Source organism: Phodopus roborovskii, unplaced genomic scaffold (assembly GCF_943737965.1).
Source record: "Phodopus roborovskii unplaced genomic scaffold, PHOROB, whole genome shotgun sequence".
Classification (NCBI taxonomy): Eukaryota; Metazoa; Chordata; class Mammalia; order Rodentia; family Cricetidae; genus Phodopus; species Phodopus roborovskii.
Window position 1 is genome coordinate 5,568,437 of NW_026126558.1, and position 16,496 is coordinate 5,584,932.

Below are 16,496 nucleotides of genomic sequence, written 5' to 3' on the forward strand. Positions count from 1 at the left end.
TGGACTTCGGGGAGGGATGGAGTGGGGTGGGGTGGGGTGGGGTGGGGTGGGGTGGGGTGGAGTGGGGTGGGGTGGGGTGGGATGGGATGAGAGCAGAACTGGGAGCCTAGGAGCCTGCGTTCCAAGTTCCTAAGAGTGAACCAAGATTCTTCCTGGCCCCCACCCACCAACACGCACACACGCACACACGCACGCACACGCACACACAGACGCGCGCGCGCGCGCGCACGTGAGCAAATGCACAGGTAAGTACGCAGGCTCACACAAACACTCCCTCTAACCCGCTGCCAGCCACCCTGCTGGTCTTCCTGGATTCTCTGGGAGGAGGGGGGATGTCCTGGGGAGATGGGGAGGACTAGGAGGAGGATGTGGATGAGGACGAAGAGGAGGACCAGAGAAAGGACCAGGAGGTGGAAGAGTGGCAGAGAGAGAGGAGGAGGAGGAGGAGGAGGAGGAGTAGCGGGAGCAGAGGGAGGACGATTTGCAGGAGCAGGAGTCAACAGGTTCCCCCCAAGCGTGCCCCGCCCGAGGGTGATAGGATGACCGCCCTGCCCAGCGAGCACCCGATCCGATCCGTCCTGGCACCGCGCGGGAGAGCACCTGCAGGAGAGTATCTTCCCCCGTCTGGGAGGATGACAGAAGCCATCCCGACGCCTTGCCTGCGCCTTCCTGGGCACCTGCCCTGGAAGCCAGCGGTAGACGCTCATCGGGAAGAGAAAGCTGCAAAGCGCACTCCGCAGCCTGGGATGAGCCTCGCACCTCTCCTCTTCCGACGCCCGCACCCCCATTCGCACCCCTAACCCTGATCCCACGCCTGCTCCGCCGGGCACAGAAATGGCCTGCAGGTCAGAGGAGGGCTCCAATCCGCCCCGAGGCAAGGAGCTGCAGCTGGCTAGCTGCAGGGCAACAGGCCCCAGGTGGGGCGGGTCGGGGGTCGGGGTCCAAAGCCCTCCCCTGCCCTCCTGCCCTCCTGCCCTCCTGCCCTGGAAGGCCCCCCCCGTAGGGTCCGAGCCGACACCCGTGGATTCCCCACGGGGGGAGCGAGAGGCGAGGCGCGTGCACACTGGAGCCGAGGCCGAGGGAAAGGGAGGAGCAGGCCCTGGGGGGGGCCAGCACACCTGGCGGGGGCAGGCACGGCTGGGGCCCGGTGAGGGTGCCCGATGAAGGGAGGGAGTGGAGGTCCGTGGGGCGGGGGAGGAAAGGGTGGCAACGGCTGGCCCTGGGCCCCTGCTCCGGGCTGGGGCAGAGTGCTGAGGAGGGCCTAGGTGGCAGGCAGGGGGGCGGGAGCGCTGGCGCGGGGCTGGCTGAGGTTTGAGCCGGGCTCAGCTCAGGGCCGGTCGGTGGTGGGCTGGGCTCGGCTGGGCTCGGCCGGTGGCAGGCTGGCAAGCGCAGCAGCAGCCGCAGCAGCAGGCTGATGGGGCGTCGCGGCGACAGCCGCCCTCGTCTACGGCCATACCACCCTGAACGCGCCCGATCTCGTCTGATCTCGGAAGCTAAGCAGGGTCGGGCCTGGTTAGTACTTGGATGGGAGACCGCCTGGGAATACCGGGTGCTGTAGGCTTTTTGGCTGCCCTTTTGGCCCTTTGGGGCCTTCAAGGCCGGCGGGCCGAGAGCCAGCACTGGCCAGGACACCCCCATCCATCCGCACCCCGGAAACAGCCCCTCCCCACCACACCCCCAGCCCACCGCCACAACCTTCGAAATTCACCCACCGCTCAGAGCCCTCAGGCGGGCAGGAAACCCACGAGGAGGGAGGGCAAACCCCCGAGTGGGAATCCCAGAAGCACCCAGGCTGAGAACCGCCTGCTACAGGTTGTCTGCATATGGGCGTGCTTGTGTGTGTGTGTGTGTGTGTGTGTGTGTGTCTGTCTGTCTGTCTGTCTGTCTGTCTGTCTGTCTGTCTGTGTAGGCACCGATCCCTTCCCTCCGTGCATGCTTGTGTTTCAGCGTGCTTGCGTGCATAGGAGAGTGTGTGCCTGTCAGTCTGTCTGTGTGTGTGTGTGTTGTGTGCCTGTAGGCCCCGTTGGGAGTGCAGCACACGCAGGGGTGCCCTCTGCGACTCCCATGGGAAGGTGGGTGTGGGTGGCTGTGCGAGCCATGATGGGATCGGACGGGCCACGGGCCACGGTACGGTATGGGACGGGACGCAAGATGTCAACAGTTGGAGGCTTCTTGACTCGAGAGCATGGAAGCTCCTGGCTCAGGGCAAGAGAAAGTCACGCACGGTTCGGGTGCTGTTCCACTAAGCCGGTGCAACTATCAGGGAAACTGGCCACCCAGAGCCGAGAGAGGTCTGTGCTGTGGGCTTCACGTGCCACCCGAAGCCATGCTTGCTTATGATGTCAGTCCGTCCGCGAGAAGGTGGCGCGCGGTCAGACCCAGAGGTGGCCGGGGAAGGAACAGGCAGGCAGGCGGCCCTTGGCTCTTGGTTGATGGAGGGAGATTGGGTGGCCGTGTGGCCCGGTGGAAGGAACTGAGGATACATAGCCCAAGATGATTCTGGATCCAGACCTGCCACCGCCCCCCACAACCCCCAGCGCCCACCGGCACAGCGCCAAGACCCAACTTCCAAGTTCTACGTTCCAAGTTCCGTCGGCTCCAGGCTCCATCGATCCAGGAACATCTTCTACGCTGGCAAGCGTGCCCTTCTCCCTTCTCCCATGGGCGGTGAGAGGCTTCACGAGGACGAATGGATGGCAGCACTGGCGGTGCGGATGGACTTCGGGGAGGGATGGAGTGGGGTGGGGTGGGGTGGGGTGGGGTGGGGTGGGGTGGAGTGGGGTGGGGTGGGGTGGGATGGGATGAGAGCAGAACTGGGAGCCTAGGAGCCTGCGTTCCAAGTTCCTAAGAGTGAACCAAGATTCTTCCTGGCCCCCACCCACCAACACGCACACACGCACACACGCACGCACACGCACACACAGACGCGCGCGCGCGCGCGCACGTGAGCAAATGCACAGGTAAGTACGCAGGCTCACACAAACACTCCCTCTAACCCGCTGCCAGCCACCCTGCTGGTCTTCCTGGATTCTCTGGGAGGAGGGGGGATGTCCTGGGGAGATGGGGAGGACTAGGAGGAGGATGTGGATGAGGACGAAGAGGAGGACCAGAGAAAGGACCAGGAGGTGGAAGAGTGGCAGAGAGAGAGGAGGAGGAGGAGGAGGAGGAGTAGCGGGAGCAGAGGGAGGACGATTTGCAGGAGCAGGAGTCAACAGGTTCCCCCCAAGCGTGCCCCGCCCGAGGGTGATAGGATGACCGCCCTGCCCAGCGAGCACCCGATCCGATCCGTCCTGGCACCGCGCGGGAGAGCACCTGCAGGAGAGTATCTTCCCCCGTCTGGGAGGATGACAGAAGCCATCCCGACGCCTTGCCTGCGCCTTCCTGGGCACCTGCCCTGGAAGCCAGCGGTAGACGCTCATCGGGAAGAGAAAGCTGCAAAGCGCACTCCGCAGCCTGGGATGAGCCTCGCACCTCTCCTCTTCCGACGCCCGCACCCCCATTCGCACCCCTAACCCTGATCCCACGCCTGCTCCGCCGGGCACAGAAATGGCCTGCAGGTCAGAGGAGGGCTCCAATCCGCCCCGAGGCAAGGAGCTGCAGCTGGCTAGCTGCAGGGCAACAGGCCCCAGGTGGGGCGGGTCGGGGGTCGGGGTCCAAAGCCCTCCCCTGCCCTCCTGCCCTCCTGCCCTCCTGCCCTGGAAGGCCCCCCCGTAGGGTCCGAGCCGACACCCGTGGATTCCCCACGGGGGGGAGCGAGAGGCGAGGCGCGTGCACACTGGAGCCGAGGCCGAGGGAAAGGGAGGAGCAGGCCCTGGGGGGGCCAGCACACCTGGCGGGGGCAGGCACGGCTGGGGCCCGGTGAGGGTGCCCGATGAAGGGAGGGAGTGGAGGTCCGTGGGGCGGGGGAGGAAAGGGTGGCAACGGCTGGCCCTGGGCCCCTGCTCCGGGCTGGGGCAGAGTGCTGAGGAGGGCCTAGGTGGCAGGCAGGGGGGCGGGAGCGCTGGCGCGGGGCTGGCTGAGGTTTGAGCCGGGCTCAGCTCAGGGCCGGTCGGTGGTGGGCTGGGCTCGGCTGGGCTCGGCCGGTGGCAGGCTGGCAAGCGCAGCAGCAGCCGCAGCAGCAGGCTGATGGGGCGTCGCGGCGACAGCCGCCCTCGTCTACGGCCATACCACCCTGAACGCGCCCGATCTCGTCTGATCTCGGAAGCTAAGCAGGGTCGGGCCTGGTTAGTACTTGGATGGGAGACCGCCTGGGAATACCGGGTGCTGTAGGCTTTTTGGCTGCCCTTTTGGCCCTTTGGGGCCTTCAAGGCCGGCGGGCCGAGAGCCAGCACTGGCCAGGACACCCCCATCCATCCGCACCCCGGAAACAGCCCCTCCCCACCACACCCCCAGCCCACCGCCACAACCTTCGAAATTCACCCACCGCTCAGAGCCCTCAGGCGGGCAGGAAACCCACGAGGAGGGAGGGCAAACCCCCGAGTGGGAATCCCAGAAGCACCCAGGCTGAGAACCGCCTGCTACAGGTTGTCTGCATATGGGCGTGCTTGTGTGTGTGTGTGTGTGTGTGTGTGTGTGTGTCTGTCTGTCTGTCTGTCTGTCTGTCTGTCTGTCTGTCTGTGTAGGCACCGATCCCTTCCCTCCGTGCATGCTTGTGTTTCAGCGTGCTTGCGTGCATAGGAGAGTGTGTGCCTGTCAGTCTGTCTGTGTGTGTGTGTGTTGTGTGCCTGTAGGCCCCGTTGGGAGTGCAGCACACGCAGGGGTGCCCTCTGCGACTCCCATGGGAAGGTGGGTGTGGGTGGCTGTGCGAGCCATGATGGGATCGGACGGGCCACGGGCCACGGTACGGTATGGGACGGGACGCAAGATGTCAACAGTTGGAGGCTTCTTGACTCGAGAGCATGGAAGCTCCTGGCTCAGGGCAAGAGAAAGTCACGCACGGTTCGGGTGCTGTTCCACTAAGCCGGTGCAACTATCAGGGAAACTGGCCACCCAGAGCCGAGAGAGGTCTGTGCTGTGGGCTTCACGTGCCACCCGAAGCCATGCTTGCTTATGATGTCAGTCCGTCCGCGAGAAGGTGGCGCGCGGTCAGACCCAGAGGTGGCCGGGGAAGGAACAGGCAGGCAGGCGGCCCTTGGCTCTTGGTTGATGGAGGGAGATTGGGTGGCCGTGTGGCCCGGTGGAAGGAACTGAGGATACATAGCCCAAGATGATTCTGGATCCAGACCTGCCACCGCCCCCACAACCCCCAGCGCCCACCGGCACAGCGCCAAGACCCAACTTCCAAGTTCTACGTTCCAAGTTCCGTCGGCTCCAGGCTCCATCGATCCAGGAACATCTTCTACGCTGGCAAGCGTGCCCTTCTCCCTTCTCCCATGGGCGGTGAGAGGCTTCACGAGGACGAATGGATGGCAGCACTGGCGGTGCGGATGGACTTCGGGGAGGGATGGAGTGGGGTGGGGTGGGGTGGGGTGGGGTGGGGTGGGGTGGAGTGGGGTGGGGTGGGGTGGGATGGGATGAGAGCAGAACTGGGAGCCTAGGAGCCTGCGTTCCAATTTCCTAAGAGTGAACCAAGATTCTTCCTGGCCCCCACCCACCAACACTCACACACGCACACACGCACGCACACGCACACACAGACGCGCGCGCGCGCGCGCACGTGAGCAAATGCACAGGTAAGTACGCAGGCTCACACAAACACTCCCTCTAACCCGCTGCCAGCCACCCTGCTGGTCTTCCTGGATTCTCTGGGAGGAGGGGGGATGTCCTGGGGAGATGGGGAGGACTAGGAGGAGGATGTGGATGAGGACGAAGAGGAGGACCAGAGAAAGGACCAGGAGGTGGAAGAGTGGCAGAGAGAGAGGAGGAGGAGGAGGAGGAGGAGGAGGAGGAGTAGCGGGAGCAGAGGGAGGACGATTTGCAGGAGCAGGAGTCAACAGGTTCCCCCCCAAGCGTGCCCCGCCCGAGGGTGATAGGATGACCGCCCTGCCCAGCGAGCACCCGATCCGATCCGTCCTGGCACCGCGCGGGAGAGCACCTGCAGGAGAGTATCTTCCCCCGTCTGGGAGGATGACAGAAGCCATCCCGACGCCTTGCCTGCGCCTTCCTGGGCACCTGCCCTGGAAGCCAGCGGTAGACGCTCATCGGGAAGAGAAAGCTGCAAAGCGCACTCCGCAGCCTGGGATGAGCCTCGCACCTCTCCTCTTCCGACGCCCGCACCCCCATTCGCACCCCTAACCCTGATCCCACGCCTGCTCCGCCGGGCACAGAAATGGCCTGCAGGTCAGAGGAGGGCTCCAATCCGCCCCGAGGCAAGGAGCTGCAGCTGGCTAGCTGCAGGGCAACAGGCCCCAGGTGGGGCGGGTCGGGGGTCGGGGTCCAAAGCCCCTCCCCTGCCCTCCTGCCCTCCTGCCCTCCTGCCCTGGAAGGCCCCCCCGTAGGGTCCGAGCCGACACCCGTGGATTCCCCACGGGGGGAGCGAGAGGCGAGGCGCGTGCACACTGGAGCCGAGGCCGAGGGAAAGGGAGGAGCAGGCCCTGGGGGGGCCAGCACACCTGGCGGGGGCAGGCACGGCTGGGGCCCGGTGAGGGTGCCCGATGAAGGGAGGGAGTGGAGGTCCGTGGGGCGGGGGAGGAAAGGGTGGCAACGGCTGGCCCTGGGCCCCTGCTCCGGGCTGGGGCAGAGTGCTGAGGAGGGCCTAGGTGGCAGGCAGGGGGGCGGGAGCGCTGGCGCGGGGCTGGCTGAGGTTTGAGCCGGGCTCAGCTCAGGGCCGGTCGGTGGTGGGCTGGGCTCGGCTGGGCTCGGCCGGTGGCAGGCTGGCAAGCGCAGCAGCAGCCGCAGCAGCAGGCTGATGGGGCGTCGCGGCGACAGCCGCCCTCGTCTACGGCCATACCACCCTGAACGCGCCCGATCTCGTCTGATCTCGGAAGCTAAGCAGGGTCGGGCCTGGTTAGTACTTGGATGGGAGACCGCCTGGGAATACCGGGTGCTGTAGGCTTTTTGGCTGCCCTTTTGGCCCTTTGGGGCCTTCAAGGCCGGCGGGCCGAGAGCCAGCACTGGCCAGGACACCCCCATCCATCCGCACCCCGGAAACAGCCCCTCCCCACCACACCCCCAGCCCACCGCCACAACCTTCGAAATTCACCCACCGCTCAGAGCCCTCAGGCGGGCAGGAAACCCACGAGGAGGGAGGGCAAACCCCCGAGTGGGAATCCCAGAAGCACCCAGGCTGAGAACCGCCTGCTACAGGTTGTCTGCATATGGGCGTGCTTGTGTGTGTGTGTGTGTGTGTGTGTGTCTGTCTGTCTGTCTGTCTGTCTGTCTGTCTGTGTAGGCACCGATCCCTTCCCTCCGTGCATGCTTGTGTTTCAGCGTGCTTGCGTGCATAGGAGAGTGTGTGCCTGTCAGTCTGTCTGTGTGTGTGTGTTGTGTGCCTGTAGGCCCCGTTGGGAGTGCAGCACACGCAGGGGTGCCCTCTGCGACTCCCATGGGAAGGTGGGTGTGGGTGGCTGTGCGAGCCATGATGGGATCGGACGGGCCACGGGCCACGGTACGGTATGGGACGGGACGCAAGATGTCAACAGTTGGAGGCTTCTTGACTCGAGAGCATGGAAGCTCCTGGCTCAGGGCAAGAGAAAGTCACGCACGGTTCGGGTGCTGTTCCACTAAGCCGGTGCAACTATCAGGGAAACTGGCCACCCAGAGCCGAGAGAGGTCTGTGCTGTGGGCTTCACGTGCCACCCGAAGCCATGCTTGCTTATGATGTCAGTCCGTCCGCGAGAAGGTGGCGCGCGGTCAGACCCAGAGGTGGCCGGGGAAGGAACAGGCAGGCAGGCGGCCCTTGGCTCTTGGTTGATGGAGGGAGATTGGGTGGCCGTGTGGCCCGGTGGAAGGAACTGAGGATACATAGCCCAAGATGATTCTGGATCCAGACCTGCCACCGCCCCCACAACCCCCAGCGCCCACCGGCACAGCGCCAAGACCCAACTTCCAAGTTCTACGTTCCAAGTTCCGTCGGCTCCAGGCTCCATCGATTCAGGAACATCTTCTACGCTGGCAAGCGTGCCCTTCTCCCTTCTCCCATGGGCGGTGAGAGGCTTCACGAGGACGAATGGATGGCAGCACTGGCGGTGCGGATGGACTTCGGGGAGGGATGGAGTGGGGTGGGGGGGTGGGGTGGGGTGGGGTGGGGTGGAGTGGGGTGGGGTGGGGTGGGATGGGATGAGAGCAGAACTGGGAGCCTAGGAGCCTGCGTTCCAATTTCCTAAGAGTGAACCAAGATTCTTCCTGGCCCCCACCCACCAACACTCACACACGCACACACGCACGCACACGCACACACAGACGCGCGCGCGCGCGCGCACGTGAGCAAATGCACAGGTAAGTACGCAGGCTCACACAAACACTCCCTCTAACCCGCTGCCAGCCACCCTGCTGGTCTTCCTGGATTCTCTGGGAGGAGGGGGGGATGTCCTGGGGAGATGGGGAGGACTAGGAGGAGGATGTGGATGAGGACGAAGAGGAGGACCAGAGAAAGGACCAGGAGGTGGAAGAGTGGCAGAGAGAGAGGAGGAGGAGGAGGAGGAGGAGGAGTAGCGGGAGCAGAGGGAGGACGATTTGCAGGAGCAGGAGTCAACAGGTTCCCCCCAAGCGTGCCCCGCCCGAGGGTGATAGGATGACCGCCCTGCCCAGCGAGCACCCGATCCGATCCGTCCTGGCACCGCGCGGGAGAGCACCTGCAGGAGAGTATCTTCCCCCGTCTGGGAGGATGACAGAAGCCATCCCGACGCCTTGCCTGCGCCTTCCTGGGCACCTGCCCTGGAAGCCAGCGGTAGACGCTCATCGGGAAGAGAAAGCTGCAAAGCGCACTCCGCAGCCTGGGATGAGCCTCGCACCTCTCCTCTTCCGACGCCCGCACCCCCATTCGCACCCCTAACCCTGATCCCACGCCTGCTCCGCCGGGCACAGAAATGGCCTGCAGGTCAGAGGAGGGCTCCAATCCGCCCCGAGGCAAGGAGCTGCAGCTGGCTAGCTGCAGGGCAACAGGCCCCAGGTGGGGCGGGTCGGGGGTCGGGGTCCAAAGCCCTCCCCTGCCCTCCTGCCCTCCTGCCCTCCTGCCCTGGAAGGCCCCCCCGTAGGGTCCGAGCCGACACCCGTGGATTCCCCACGGGGGGAGCGAGAGGCGAGGCGCGTGCACACTGGAGCCGAGGCCGAGGGAAAGGGAGGAGCAGGCCCTGGGGGGGCCAGCACACCTGGCGGGGGCAGGCACGGCTGGGGCCCGGTGAGGGTGCCCGATGAAGGGAGGGAGTGGAGGTCCGTGGGGCGGGGGAGGAAAGGGTGGCAACGGCTGGCCCTGGGCCCCTGCTCCGGGCTGGGGCAGAGTGCTGAGGAGGGCCTAGGTGGCAGGCAGGGGGCGGGAGCGCTGGCGCGGGGCTGGCTGAGGTTTGAGCCGGGCTCAGCTCAGGGCCGGTCGGTGGTGGGCTGGGCTCGGCTGGGCTCGGCCGGTGGCAGGCTGGCAAGCGCAGCAGCAGCCGCAGCAGCAGGCTGATGGGGCGTCGCGGCGACAGCCGCCCTCGTCTACGGCCATACCACCCTGAACGCGCCCGATCTCGTCTGATCTCGGAAGCTAAGCAGGGTCGGGCCTGGTTAGTACTTGGATGGGAGACCGCCTGGGAATACCGGGTGCTGTAGGCTTTTTGGCTGCCCTTTTGGCCCTTTGGGGCCTTCAAGGCCGGCGGGCCGAGAGCCAGCACTGGCCAGGACACCCCCATCCATCCGCACCCCGGAAACAGCCCCTCCCCACCACACCCCCAGCCCACGCCACAACCTTCGAAATTCACCCACCGCTCAGAGCCCTCAGGCGGGCAGGAAACCCACGAGGAGGGAGGGCAAACCCCCGAGTGGGAATCCCAGAAGCACCCAGGCTGAGAACCGCCTGCTACAGGTTGTCTGCATATGGGCGTGCTTGTGTGTGTGTGTGTGTGTGTGTGTGTGTGTCTGTCTGTCTGTCTGTCTGTCTGTCTGTCTGTCTGTGTAGGCACCGATCCCTTCCCTCCGTGCATGCTTGTGTTTCAGCGTGCTTGCGTGCATAGGAGAGTGTGTGCCTGTCAGTCTGTCTGTGTGTGTGTGTGTTGTGTGCCTGTAGGCCCCGTTGGGAGTGCAGCACACGCAGGGGTGCCCTCTGCGACTCCCATGGGAAGGTGGGTGTGGGTGGCTGTGCGAGCCATGATGGGATCGGACGGGCCACGGGCCACGGTACGGTATGGGACGGGACGCAAGATGTCAACAGTTGGAGGCTTCTTGACTCGAGAGCATGGAAGCTCCTGGCTCAGGGCAAGAGAAAGTCACGCACGGTTCGGGTGCTGTTCCACTAAGCCGGTGCAACTATCAGGGAAACTGGCCACCCAGAGCCGAGAGAGGTCTGTGCTGTGGGCTTCACGTGCCACCCGAAGCCATGCTTGCTTATGATGTCAGTCCGTCCGCGAGAAGGTGGCGCGCGGTCAGACCCAGAGGTGGCCGGGGAAGGAACAGGCAGGCAGGCGGCCCTTGGCTCTTGGTTGATGGAGGGAGATTGGGTGGCCGTGTGGCCCGGTGGAAGGAACTGAGGATACATAGCCCAAGATGATTCTGGATCCAGACCTGCCACCGCCCCCACAACCCCCAGCGCCCACCGGCACAGCGCCAAGACCCAACTTCCAAGTTCTACGTTCCAAGTTCCGTCGGCTCCAGGCTCCATCGATCCAGGAACATCTTCTACGCTGGCAAGCGTGCCCTTCTCCCTTCTCCCATGGGCGGTGAGAGGCTTCACGAGGACGAATGGATGGCAGCACTGGCGGTGCGGATGGACTTCGGGGAGGGATGGAGGAGTGGGGTGGGGTGGGGTGGGGTGGGGTGGGGTGGAGTGGGGTGGGGTGGGGTGGGATGGGATGAGAGCAGAACTGGGAGCCTAGGAGCCTGCGTTCCAATTTCCTAAGAGTGAACCAAGATTCTTCCTGGCCCCCACCCACCAACACTCACACACGCACACACGCACGCACACGCACACACAGACGCGCGCGCGCGCGCACGTGAGCAAATGCACAGGTAAGTACGCAGGCTCACACAAACACTCCCTCTAACCCGCTGCCAGCCACCCTGCTGGTCTTCCTGGATTCTCTGGGAGGAGGGGGGATGTCCTGGGGAGATGGGGAGGACTAGGAGGAGGATGTGGATGAGGACGAAGAGGAGGACCAGAGAAAGGACCAGGAGGTGGAAGAGTGGCAGAGAGAGAGGAGGAGGAGGAGGAGGAGGAGGAGGAGGAGTAGCGGGAGCAGAGGGAGGACGATTTGCAGGAGCAGGAGTCAACAGGTTCCCCCCAAGCGTGCCCCGCCCGAGGGTGATAGGATGACCGCCCTGCCCAGCGAGCACCCGATCCGATCCGTCCTGGCACCGCGCGGGAGAGCACCTGCAGGAGAGTATCTTCCCCCGTCTGGGAGGATGACAGAAGCCATCCCGACGCCTTGCCTGCGCCTTCCTGGGCACCTGCCCTGGAAGCCAGCGGTAGACGCTCATCGGGAAGAGAAAGCTGCAAAGCGCACTCCGCAGCCTGGGATGAGCCTCGCACCTCTCCTCTTCCGACGCCCGCACCCCCATTCGCACCCCTAACCCTGATCCCACGCCTGCTCCGCCGGGCACAGAAATGGCCTGCAGGTCAGAGGAGGGCTCCAATCCGCCCCGAGGCAAGGAGCTGCAGCTGGCTAGCTGCAGGGCAACAGGCCCCAGGTGGGGCGGGTCGGGGGTCGGGGTCCAAAGCCCTCCCCTGCCCTCCTGCCCTCCTGCCCTCCTGCCCTGGAAGGCCCCCCCGTAGGGTCCGAGCCGACACCCGTGGATTCCCCCACGGGGGGAGCGAGAGGCGAGGCGCGTGCACACTGGAGCCGAGGCCGAGGGAAAGGGAGGAGCAGGCCCTGGGGGGGCCAGCACACCTGGCGGGGGCAGGCACGGCTGGGGCCCGGTGAGGGTGCCCGATGAAGGGAGGGAGTGGAGGTCCGTGGGGCGGGGGAGGAAAGGGTGGCAACGGCTGGCCCTGGGCCCCTGCTCCGGGCTGGGGCAGAGTGCTGAGGAGGGCCTAGGTGGCAGGCAGGGGGGCGGGAGCGCTGGCGCGGGGCTGGCTGAGGTTTGAGCCGGGCTCAGCTCAGGGCCGGTCGGTGGTGGGCTGGGCTCGGCTGGGCTCGGCCGGTGGCAGGCTGGCAAGCGCAGCAGCAGCCGCAGCAGCAGGCTGATGGGGCGTCGCGGCGACAGCCGCCCTCGTCTACGGCCATACCACCCTGAACGCGCCCGATCTCGTCTGATCTCGGAAGCTAAGCAGGGTCGGGCCTGGTTAGTACTTGGATGGGAGACCGCCTGGGAATACCGGGTGCTGTAGGCTTTTTGGCTGCCCTTTTGGCCCTTTGGGGCCTTCAAGGCCGGCGGGCCGAGAGCCAGCACTGGCCAGGACACCCCCATCCATCCGCACCCCGGAAACAGCCCCTCCCCACCACACCCCCAGCCCACCGCCACAACCTTCGAAATTCACCCACCGCTCAGAGCCCTCAGGCGGGCAGGAAACCCACGAGGAGGGAGGGCAAACCCCCGAGTGGGAATCCCAGAAGCACCCAGGCTGAGAACCGCCTGCTACAGGTTGTCTGCATATGGGCGTGCTTGTGTGTGTGTGTGTGTGTGTGTGTGTGTGTGTCTGTCTGTCTGTCTGTCTGTCTGTCTGTCTGTCTGTGTAGGCACCGATCCCTTCCCTCCGTGCATGCTTGTGTTTCAGCGTGCTTGCGTGCATAGGAGAGTGTGTGCCTGTCAGTCTGTCTGTGTGTGTGTGTGTTGTGTGCCTGTAGGCCCCGTTGGGAGTGCAGCACACGCAGGGGTGCCCTCTGCGACTCCCATGGGAAGGTGGGTGTGGGTGGCTGTGCGAGCCATGATGGGATCGGACGGGCCACGGGCCACGGTACGGTATGGGACGGGACGCAAGATGTCAACAGTTGGAGGCTTCTTGACTCGAGAGCATGGAAGCTCCTGGCTCAGGGCAAGAGAAAGTCACGCACGGTTCGGGTGCTGTTCCACTAAGCCGGTGCAACTATCAGGGAAACTGGCCACCCAGAGCCGAGAGAGGTCTGTGCTGTGGGCTTCACGTGCCACCCGAAGCCATGCTTGCTTATGATGTCAGTCCGTCCGCGAGAAGGTGGCGCGCGGTCAGACCCAGAGGTGGCCGGGGAAGGAACAGGCAGGCAGGCGGCCCTTGGCTCTTGGTTGATGGAGGGAGATTGGGTGGCCGTGTGGCCCGGTGGAAGGAACTGAGGATACATAGCCCAAGATGATTCTGGATCCAGACCTGCCACCGCCCCCACAACCCCCAGCGCCCACCGGCACAGCGCCAAGACCCAACTTCCAAGTTCTACGTTCCAAGTTCCGTCGGCTCCAGGCTCCATCGATCCAGGAACATCTTCTACGCTGGCAAGCGTGCCCTTCTCCCTTCTCCCATGGGCGGTGAGAGGCTTCACGAGGACGAATGGATGGCAGCACTGGCGGTGCGGATGGACTTCGGGGAGGGATGGAGTGGGGTGGGGTGGGGTGGGGTGGGGTGGGGTGGGGTGGGGTGGAGTGGGGTGGGGTGGGGTGGGATGGGATGAGAGCAGAACTGGGAGCCTAGGAGCCTGCGTTCCAAGTTCCTAAGAGTGAACCAAGATTCTTCCTGGCCCCCACCCACCAACACGCACACACGCACACACGCACGCACACGCACACACAGACGCGCGCGCGCGCGCACGTGAGCAAATGCACAGGTAAGTACGCAGGCTCACACAAACACTCCCTCTAACCCGCTGCCAGCCACCCTGCTGGTCTTCCTGGATTCTCTGGGAGGAGGGGGGATGTCCTGGGGAGATGGGGAGGACTAGGAGGAGGATGTGGATGAGGACGAAGAGGAGGACCAGAGAAAGGACCAGGAGGTGGAAGAGTGGCAGAGAGAGAGGAGGAGGAGGAGGAGGAGGAGTAGCGGGAGCAGAGGGAGGACGATTTGCAGGAGCAGGAGTCAACAGGTTCCCCCCAAGCGTGCCCCGCCCGAGGGTGATAGGATGACCGCCCTGCCCAGCGAGCACCCGATCCGATCCGTCCTGGCACCGCGCGGGAGAGCACCTGCAGGAGAGTATCTTCCCCCGTCTGGGAGGATGACAGAAGCCATCCCGACGCCTTGCCTGCGCCTTCCTGGGCACCTGCCCTGGAAGCCAGCGGTAGACGCTCATCGGGAAGAGAAAGCTGCAAAGCGCACTCCGCAGCCTGGGATGAGCCTCGCACCTCTCCTCTTCCGACGCCCGCACCCCCATTCGCACCCCTAACCCTGATCCCACGCCTGCTCCGCCGGGCACAGAAATGGCCTGCAGGTCAGAGGAGGGCTCCAATCCGCCCCGAGGCAAGGAGCTGCAGCTGGCTAGCTGCAGGGCAACAGGCCCCAGGTGGGGCGGGTCGGGGGTCGGGGTCCAAAGCCCTCCCCTGCCCTCCTGCCCTCCTGCCCTCCTGCCCTGGAAGGCCCCCCCGTAGGGTCCGAGCCGACACCCGTGGATTCCCCACGGGGGGAGCGAGAGGCGAGGCGCGTGCACACTGGAGCCGAGGCCGAGGGAAAGGGAGGAGCAGGCCCTGGGGGGCCAGCACACCTGGCGGGGGCAGGCACGGCTGGGGCCCGGTGAGGGTGCCCGATGAAGGGAGGGGAGTGGAGGTCCGTGGGGCGGGGGAGGAAAGGGTGGCAACGGCTGGCCCTGGGCCCCTGCTCCGGGCTGGGGCAGAGTGCTGAGGAGGGCCTAGGTGGCAGGCAGGGGGGCGGGAGCGCTGGCGCGGGGCTGGCTGAGGTTTGAGCCGGGCTCAGCTCAGGGCCGGTCGGTGGTGGGCTGGGCTCGGCTGGGCTCGGCCGGTGGCAGGCTGGCAAGCGCAGCAGCAGCCGCAGCAGCAGGCTGATGGGGCGTCGCGGCGACAGCCGCCCTCGTCTACGGCCATACCACCCTGAACGCGCCCGATCTCGTCTGATCTCGGAAGCTAAGCAGGGTCGGGCCTGGTTAGTACTTGGATGGGAGACCGCCTGGGAATACCGGGTGCTGTAGGCTTTTTGGCTGCCCTTTTGGCCCTTTGGGGCCTTCAAGGCCGGCGGGCCGAGAGCCAGCACTGGCCAGGACACCCCCATCCATCCGCACCCCGGAAACAGCCCCTCCCCACCACACCCCCAGCCCACCGCCACAACCTTCGAAATTCACCCACCGCTCAGAGCCCTCAGGCGGGCAGGAAACCCACGAGGAGGGAGGGCAAACCCCCGAGTGGGAATCCCAGAAGCACCCAGGCTGAGAACCGCCTGCTACAGGTTGTCTGCATATGGGCGTGCTTGTGTGTGTGTGTGTGTGTGTGTGTGTGTGTGTCTGTCTGTCTGTCTGTCTGTCTGTCTGTCTGTCTGTCTGTGTAGGCACCGATCCCTTCCCTCCGTGCATGCTTGTGTTTCAGCGTGCTTGCGTGCATAGGAGAGTGTGTGCCTGTCAGTCTGTCTGTGTGTGTGTGTGTTGTGTGCCTGTAGGCCCCGTTGGGAGTGCAGCACACGCAGGGGTGCCCTCTGCGACTCCCATGGGAAGGTGGGTGTGGGTGGCTGTGCGAGCCATGATGGGATCGGACGGGCCACGGGCCACGGTACGGTATGGGACGGGACGCAAGATGTCAACAGTTGGAGGCTTCTTGACTCGAGAGCATGGAAGCTCCTGGCTCAGGGCAAGAGAAAGTCACGCACGGTTCGGGTGCTGTTCCACTAAGCCGGTGCAACTATCAGGGAAACTGGCCACCCAGAGCCGAGAGAGGTCTGTGCTGTGGGCTTCACGTGCCACCCGAAGCCATGCTTGCTTATGATGTCAGTCCGTCCGCGAGAAGGTGGCGCGCGGTCAGACCCAGAGGTGGCCGGGGAAGGAACAGGCAGGCAGGCGGCCCTTGGCTCTTGGTTGATGGAGGGAGATTGGGTGGCCGTGTGGCCCGGTGGAAGGAACTGAGGATACATAGCCCAAGATGATTCTGGATCCAGACCTGCCACCGCCCCCACAACCCCCAGCGCCCACCGGCACAGCGCCAAGACCCAACTTCCAAGTTCTACGTTCCAAGTTCCGTCGGCTCCAGGCTCCATCGATCCAGGAACATCTTCTACGCTGGCAAGCGTGCCCTTCTCCCTTCTCCCATGGGCGGTGAGAGGCTTCACGAGGACGAATGGATGGCAGCACTGGCGGTGCGGATGGACTTCGGGGAGGGATGGAGTGGGGTGGGGTGGGGGTGGGGTGGGGTGGGGTGGGGTGGGGTGGAGTGGGGTGGGGTGGGGTGGGATGGGATGAGAGCAGAACTGGGAGCCTAGGAGCCTGCGTTCCAAGTTCCTAAGAGTGAACCAAGATTCTTCCTGGCCCCCACCCACCAACACGCACACACGCACACACGCACGCACACGCACACACAGACGCGCGCGCGCGCGC

At 65.2% G+C, this 16,496-nt stretch overlaps 6 non-coding genes across 6 annotated transcripts; all 6 read left to right on the top strand.

The window, feature by feature from the left end:
• The first annotated feature begins 1,442 nt into the window (after positions 1–1,442).
• On the top strand, positions 1,443–1,561 carry LOC127234831 (5S ribosomal RNA). The gene has a single exon (XR_007835649.1). It is a non-coding gene; the product is annotated as a 5S ribosomal RNA (ribosomal RNA).
• A 2,592-nt stretch (positions 1,562–4,153) lies between these two features.
• Positions 4,154–4,272, top strand: LOC127234832 (5S ribosomal RNA). Its single transcript, XR_007835650.1, has one exon. It is a non-coding gene; the product is annotated as a 5S ribosomal RNA (ribosomal RNA).
• A 2,603-nt stretch (positions 4,273–6,875) lies between these two features.
• Positions 6,876–6,994, top strand: LOC127234833 (5S ribosomal RNA). The gene has a single exon (XR_007835651.1). It is a non-coding gene; the product is annotated as a 5S ribosomal RNA (ribosomal RNA).
• A 2,577-nt stretch (positions 6,995–9,571) lies between these two features.
• On the top strand, positions 9,572–9,690 carry LOC127234834 (5S ribosomal RNA). Its single transcript, XR_007835652.1, has one exon. It is a non-coding gene; the product is annotated as a 5S ribosomal RNA (ribosomal RNA).
• Positions 9,691–12,281: 2,591 nt separating this feature from the next.
• On the top strand, positions 12,282–12,400 carry LOC127234835 (5S ribosomal RNA). Its single transcript, XR_007835653.1, has one exon. It is a non-coding gene; the product is annotated as a 5S ribosomal RNA (ribosomal RNA).
• Positions 12,401–14,991: 2,591 nt separating this feature from the next.
• Positions 14,992–15,110, top strand: LOC127234836 (5S ribosomal RNA). The gene has a single exon (XR_007835654.1). It is a non-coding gene; the product is annotated as a 5S ribosomal RNA (ribosomal RNA).
• The last annotated feature ends 1,386 nt before the right edge of the window (positions 15,111–16,496 follow it).